The sequence below is a fragment of the Nycticebus coucang genome, chromosome 7 (genome assembly GCF_027406575.1).
Source record: "Nycticebus coucang isolate mNycCou1 chromosome 7, mNycCou1.pri, whole genome shotgun sequence".
Classification (NCBI taxonomy): domain Eukaryota; kingdom Metazoa; phylum Chordata; class Mammalia; order Primates; family Lorisidae; genus Nycticebus; species Nycticebus coucang.
This window is the reverse complement of record NC_069786.1, coordinates 5,042,459-5,049,880: the sequence shown is the minus strand read 5'-3', so window position 1 is coordinate 5,049,880 and position 7,422 is coordinate 5,042,459. Positions and strand designations below refer to the sequence as shown.

At 51.5% G+C, this 7,422-nt stretch overlaps 1 protein-coding gene across 5 annotated transcripts in view; it reads left to right on the top strand.

Annotated features, from left to right (window-relative positions):
• The first annotated feature begins 2,975 nt into the window (after nt 1-2,975).
• ARHGEF10 (Rho guanine nucleotide exchange factor 10) overlaps nt 2,976-7,422 on the top strand; it is a 101,896-nt gene continuing 97,449 nt past the window's right edge. For 4 of the 5 annotated variants that reach the window (XM_053597714.1, XM_053597715.1, XM_053597713.1 and 1 more), the window contains exon 1: nt 2,976-3,068. The gene's annotated coding sequence lies outside the window, so the exon portion shown is untranslated. Of the gene's footprint in view, nt 3,069-3,248; nt 3,404-7,422 lie in introns of those variants that run through there. The other variant, XM_053597709.1, reaches the window with a different exon arrangement.

Here is a 7,422-nt window from a genome sequence, read left to right as displayed (position 1 = left end):
GTGGTGGGGGGCATTCTCCCTCAGCGGGCCCCAATCATGGCCCCTCTACCTGCCTGTCCTGCTATGCACTGACCATTCCTTATGCCCTTGGCTAAAGTGTGTCCTGGACATGCCCCTGGCCCCCATGCAGGGCCTCCCCCTCTACTCCTGACTGGCCTGTCCCTGTGTCCAGCACACAGTCTCTGAGCAGGGCTGTGGGGCCTGGTCTGCAGGGCAGGGCACAGGCAGTGGAGGCCAGAGGTGCCTGCACAGAGGAGCTGGCTCCTGCCCCGCCTTCCTCCCTCCTCATTCTTGGCCATCTGCGGAGTTGGTTCTCTACTCACAGTTCTCTCCCTTGGCCTCTCCCACCCACTGCAGATGGAACAAAAGCGTCACTGTACCCCTCCTGGAACAAAGCCTCCTCCCCCCGCCCAGATTCCTGGGGCCCTCTGACAGAGCTGCAGTGTGGGGAGGTCTTCTTGCTGCTGGCCCACAGCTTCCTCTTCCATTCTTATCTTTTCAACCTTCCTCTCTTCTCCCCCCACCCTGCCCTCTGACTATCATCACCCACAGGGCATGGGTATAGGGCAGGACACAGATGCTGCAGGCCAGCGTTCCAGAGGGCCTGTCATGAGGCTGCATCCGTGCTTGGGACTGATCACGATACAGTGGCATCTGCCTGCTGCTTTCCCAAAGAGCTGCCATCCACGCACCACCTTGCACTTCTGATCCGGCCAGAGCTGGGCTGAGTTCACACACCCAGAGCCACACTTGGGGGGAGGAGGAGAACATCCCTCAAGGGGCATTTATCAGGGTGCTGGACATCTGCAGTTCACAGATTGGTAGCATTGTCTCAAGCACCCACACTTGTCCACACCTTGCACTGAGTCAGAAGGTCCTGTAGGGCAGCCACCTCCATGAAAAGCTGTGTGTGACCATTTGACTCTAGAGCCGAGTTCTACTTCAGAGCCCACGGCCTGGCCTCCCTCTGAGTTCCACAAGTGTGAGGATCAGGAGACGGCTGCACCATGTGCTTTTGGAAACTCATCCCTGAGCAGTTCACCTGCGGCTGGGAAGGACTCGCAGGCTGCTCATAGCATGGGCTCATACTCACTACTCTAGCTAGGTGTCATTAATGGAAGGAAGCACACAGCATTGAAGTGTGCTGTGCAGCACATTTCAAGAAGGGTATCACTGTGGAGCCATCGCCACAATTGCAAGCTTGAGTGCAGCCCTCTCTCCTAGTAGCCTCCCCTGACCCCAAGGACCGAGGACCTCCCTCCCATCAGAAGCCAGACCTGACTGATACTTGGGTGTTCACGTTGTGGTAATTTTAGAACTCTTTTTTTTTTGTTTGTTTTTTTAGAGACAGATGCCCCAGATGCCTACCCAGATGCCCCAGATAGTCCCTTGAGCACAAGGGCTCAACTGCAGCCACTGCCACAGCTGTTGGTCATCATGTGCACAGTACTGTTTTTGCTGAGAGGAACATGTTTTTCAATTGATTTGGGCTATAGAATCTTCACAGTGTCACCTCAGGTCTGAAATAGTATTGAAAAATAACTCCATCTGTGTGTAATAAACATTATTAAAATATCATCTTGCCTACTGGTACTTGTTTTCCCACCACTGTGGTCCTTATATGTTAGCTCTGACTTTTACCAATAGTTAAAATTTGCAAGGAAAGGACATAGTACAGAACAAATGGGCATTTTAGGTTTAAATTGATTTTGTGACACTCAGCCTGCCATATAGCTCATTGTATAATGGGATTACACATTTCTAAGAAGTCTAACAGTTCTAAAATTCTGACTTCAAATTACTTCTATGACTGGGAGATTTGGGTAGAAGGTTCAGGCATGTAGCATCTGTGAACACAGATGTTAAATGAGTTGCCCAGGTAACAGATAACATTCTTAGTTATCATTTAGGTAAAAAATGTTTCACATTTCTTACTATAGTAGTAATTATATAATTTGTTTCCTTTGCAACATTATAAAATAAATAAAAGCTCAATCCCAACAGCCCAGAAGACGCCATTCTTGCTATCCTAGGGTGTTTTCCTGTAGAAGGAAGCTGTGCAGACACTTCCGAGCCAAGTGGGCCCCGGTGACAACGCCTGCAATCCACAAGGGCCCTCCTCCCCTCATCTCCCACCAGAAAGCAGGTGCTTTAGACCAGGCCCAGAACTAGTGAAGCAAGGAGGGGCCCATGTGGGTGTCAGCCTGGCAGGGACGTGCGAGAGAGGGAATGCTTTGAGGAGGAGGATGGCATGGGGGAGGGGACAGCCTCGGGGAGAGGATGCTCAGGGGGGTCCGAAGCTCTGGAGAGGGGATTTCCTGGGAGCAGACTCACTGGGGAGGAGGACACACTGCAGAGGGGTGATCCCTGGAGGAGGGGATGCCGCGCCGGAGGGAGTGCTCTGCCCCCTTCCTGAGTGACAGCAGTTTCAGGCGTCCACGGGGAGGGAGGGTGGTGCTGAGCGAGGGGAGCAGCGCCGGTATCCGCCTCTCCGCGCGGGGGCGCGCGGCCCCGGGGTCCGCTGGGAGGGGCGGATGCTCCGGGACCTGCGTGTCCGCCCCGCCCCCTCCTACGCGAGCGCTGCGCCCAGCGAGCCGGAGGTGGGGCGGGGCAGGGGGACGGTTCTGCCCGGGCCCCCTTCCCCTCGGGAAAGCAGCCCAGCGGTGGAGGTCCGCGGACGATCTGGGCGAAGGCTGGTGTCTGCCGCGGCCCCTCCCACGCGTGCTCTCCCCTGGCGAGGCGTTGAGCGGGGGAGGGGTGCCGGCGGCCACGTGGCCCCGCAGGAATGCGCGGGCGCGAGGGCGGGGGCGCGGCCGAGAAACGGGCAGGCGCGACGGCCAATGGGCGCCCGGCGTGGCCAGGGTCCGCCAGTCAGAGCACGGTGGGTGGAGCCGGTCGCTCAGCGCGGGAGGGGCCGGACGCATCCCTGTCGGGGGTCTGCCGGGGGACCCGGGACGGACGGTGGGCGCAGGCCGAGGGGACGGCCGGGGGCGCGGGACGGACGGTGGGCGCGGAACGCGGTGACGGCGGGGGCAAGGGGACGACAGGCCGTATCCAGGCAGTCCACGGTGAGTGCGGGTTGAGGGTCCACTCGTGGGGTTTCTGATTTCCTTTCAAAGTTGCACTTTTTCCCGGTTCGCCTCAAATAGCTAAGTCCCACCCCGAGGGTTTCGGGATCGCGCGGGAGGCGGGATGTCCTGCTCCCCGAGCTCTGATAACGCAGCGAGCAGCCCCCCAACGTCAGCGGATTTCCCCTGACCCCCGGGGCACAGGCTGTGCAGGGGAGGAGCTGGGACCCGTGATCAGTCCTCCAACTTCAGCCAGTTCGCCGTGACCCCCTGGGCACAAGCGATGCAAGGGAGAGGCTGAGACCCTTGAGCAGGGTGCCCTGCACCCCACAACGGTAACGGGGCTAGGGCTGGTAGGGGGTTCAGGGTGCAGGGAGGACGCCCCACCCCTCTCTCCTGGCTCAGGTGAGCGAGCCCAAACCCGGCTATGGTGCCTGAGGAATGAGTTGGAGTATTAAGTGGAGCATGGGCAGTAATTTATGGTTTCCTATAAAGGGAAAAAGACTCGGCCCTGCTTTAGGATAAAGATCTTTAGGATAAAGATGTTCACTGTTTTAGAGAAAGCCCGGCCGCGGGGTGGCTGGAGTGGGTGGTGAGCAGATCTGCCCTTGGTCAGCAGGTGTTTCCCCTCGGTGGGACCCAGGTTCTGAGGTGAACTTCCCTGTGCCAGGCCCTTCAATCACTGACGGTTCCCACAGAGCTGCAGATAAACTGTTGCAATCTAATGTTCGTTTCAAGCACTAACTTTTGCCACAGTGACAACTCTCAGTATACAGTGGGCTTGTATTCTTTTCTGTGGTTGAGCCACAAAGCAGTTACGTAGCTGTCAATATTCTAGATGTTTTGCAAGAGTTACTTGGTTTCCCCATGGGTAGAACATGGCAAACAGTAACAGTATTTGCACTGAACATCTGTTTTATAGAAAGTAACTTTTATTAGAAAAGAAAGATGATAATTGAGGTTTACACTTTGTGTAGTTTTGACCATATCTTCTGTCCCTCTGTCTCACAGCATTTATCTGAGTGGCTTTAGTGGCTGTGGGCATGGCAGCTCTGCAGTCAGATAGGATGTTTGCGATTTCCTGCCACTTAGAGAAGTCATTTGTGTGACTGTATGTTGTGGACATACATAGAGAGGAGGGAAAATTCAAAGGTACTGAAATGGCATTTTCATCTTTTACAAGTTCATGCTTGACGTTCTATATTCACCACATTTGTCATCTGGGTATTTTGATGGGCTGCATTTTCACTGCAGTTTTTTTGGTAAAGTTAGAAGAAAAGTTTGCGAGATTCTTCCAGATGGAGATGCCTGGTGATGTGAGGGCGCAGGGCCTTAGGGTCCTAGGTTGAGTTCTGGAACTGTTTGCCTCCCAGTGTCTGAGTCTGGTCATCTCACAGGCTTCCGTTTGCTCCCACTTGCTAGAAGGCATTATAAACTTAAAATGTTTGGCATAAATTAGAGCAAAATGTAAATGCAGAAATTATGGCCGTATTCTGTAAATGATGGTATGAAAATATCATTGCAATAAAAAATAAGAAACCCTTGTTGTGTGATACATCATTCTTTTATTGCCCACTGCACGTGAAAGGGGACATAATGAAAAATCTGCATGTAGAGATGTTCAGAGCGTACTAATGGTTCAGTCATATGCTGTTTATAGTTTGTTTGGGTAGAAAGGTAAGTGCCTCCAAGTAAGAGAGGAAAATGGAGCTGTTAATCATTTATGACCTGGCATTACAGCTGTCTCTCTTAACCAAGTCTTCTAAGAGTGTAATTTTGGAAGAATGAGGGGCAAAGTTCTGGAGACCTTGGCATGGGTTTTCAGGTCCAGGTCCAGGTCCAGTGACAAGGCTCCAAAAGCAGAGTCTGGAGCAGACATGGGTGGCTGTGATTGTGGTATTCAGGTAGGTGGGGCTGGTAAGCAAAGTGTGTCTGCATGGCATGATGCTGATGGCCTTAGGGGTCCTGCCTGAGCCAGGAGTGGGCCTCAGCCAGGTCCCTCTGGAGAGACAGGGCTGCCCATGAGAACAGGTAGGTCACAGAGGGGGGACCCTGGGCAAAGGCGCCTGCTGCCAGCCCCAGCCAACACACCCTGGAGCCTCTGACTCCAGTGCAGCCTTTTCAAAGTTGCTAGGCATGGAAATTTGTTTTCGCTTTTTTTCCCCTTTGTTTTTGTGTGTAAAGATTTCAAAATGTTGATCATAACAATGACCATTTTTAACAGTGCCAGCGTTACTCTTTTCCTTCCATTGCTGCCAAGCCCTGCTCTTCTCTGTCCTTGTATAACGTGCACCTGCTAGTGGAGAGGACTATTCCTGGGGTCTTGATATGTTATACTCTCATTAAACAGTGTGAAAAGACATTGTAAAATATTAAAACAATTTTTTTAGCCTTAGTTTTTCTCCTTTTCTATGAATCATCTTCTGATATGAGAAATGCTTTATGGAGTGAAACATTGTGTCAAACATTGTCACTGTGCAGCGGGAAGCCTGCAGTTCAGGGGCACGTGGGCCTGGTGGGGTGAATGTTTGCAAAGGTGCTGGCCACTTGTTCCACCTATTTCAGGCCCCCCAAATCTTGGTGACAATTAGTCATTTGGGACTGTGGAGAAAACAAAAGGAATGGTTGTGCTACCTGAATGCCCTCTCTCTACATTGATAACTACGGATAGCAAAGGAGCTTTTCAAGGCAAGTGTGCTGTGATCCTTTGCTTCACGTGGCAAGGTTACATTCTTTGATGCTGTCTCGGGCCAGTGGCATGTCACCCAGCTCTCAGGAGGCAGACCTGCACACCTGGACATCATTTTTATTTTTTTTTTTGTATGTATTTTTTTTTTTTTTTTTTGTAGAGACAGAGTCGGGAAAACTTCAAACATACACATGCTTTTGGAACTTCTTTAATCTTTCATTAATGTGGATGATTAAGAGCTGACTATATAAGAAAGGCCAGGGAATTATATTTTGATAAAAATGTGTCGTGTAAACTTACTGTGTTATTCTGTTATTTGCTTTATTTTTTCTGAAAGGACAATAGAGCGTTGATTTCAGTGTAGTTTCTGATTTTCTTTAAGGAATCTGGCAGAAGTGAGATTCTGTGCACATTTGAGTGGAAGTCTCAGGGTGAGGATAGAAGGCCTTGGTCTTAGGAGTATGTGTGCGTCCCGGGTTCCCAGCCCTTTGGAGGCTGGTGGCCTCACTGGGTGGAAGGAATTTGGTGGGTTTTTCTCCTCATGATGTGTGCAGGTCTGAGTCTGGCTGGGTCAGTGAGGTCACACAGGGGGTGGTGCTTTGGGCTCTGGTGACGCAGGCAAGCCCCTCCCTCCCCCTGGAGTGTTACAAGAAAGCACATTCAAGCCTCCTTCTGCACTCAGCAACCAGCAGCGCTGAGCCTCAGGTCATCTGCGTGGGCTCCCTGCATTCAGCCAGCAGAGCGGGTGGAAGGGAATTCCTGCTTCAGGACACTTGTCCAGTGTTAGGGAGAATAGGTCACTTTGCACTTGGAGCTAAAGTTTAAAGTCATGCCGTGAGGTTCCAAGGACACAGCTCTCCATTTACATCCCAAATCCAGGGTCAAAGCTCTGGAGAGCCTGCGGGGATGTGATGGCCCTCTGTGCCTGGAATAGCATTTAGACATGCATGTCTCCATGATTTAGTAGGAAGGAATGAGAGGTGGAGCATTCTGCCAGACAGCAGTATATGGAAAACTAATCATAGGTAGTCGTAGCAAGGAGAAGAGGTTTATGCTTTCCCACGTGTGCAGTCCCTGCAGTGATTTTCTGGCCAACGTTCGGGGGTGGACTTTGCAGCCTGCTTCAGTTTACTGTAAGGGTCTGCTTCTGTGCTCTGCTGTGAGTGCAGAAGTAGACCGAATGGAGGCTGAGACTCCTGTGACTTCCAGCCAGAGGGAAGGGAGGGAATTGGGTACACGCACACTGTAATCGTAGGATATTTCTAGTTTTCTGAGTAGTACAATAGTGCATTTTGCAGATGGCTTATTGCCCATGGGGCTCAGACAGGGGTCTGAGTAGGCCAACTAACTGCCCAGCCTCATTTGAGACCTCTCTCATGATTAAAGAGGTTTGATGCCATTTGGGTCTCATATGTTTTTTAAACCAAGTTCTCACATTTTTAAAAAGATAAACTTTTTACAAATGGATAAAGGTACCTGTGGTCACATGGTAAGCAGAGACAAGTCTCTGACAAACCTGGAAAAGACTGAGTAAGGGACAGGTATTCAGTGGACGAGGCACCCACAGGGTGGACCAGATGTCCTGTGGACTGGCACCCTTCTTTTTGGGGAGAGAATGAATCAGTGACATTAGGCAGGAGAGGTGTTGTGGAGAAACACAGCAGA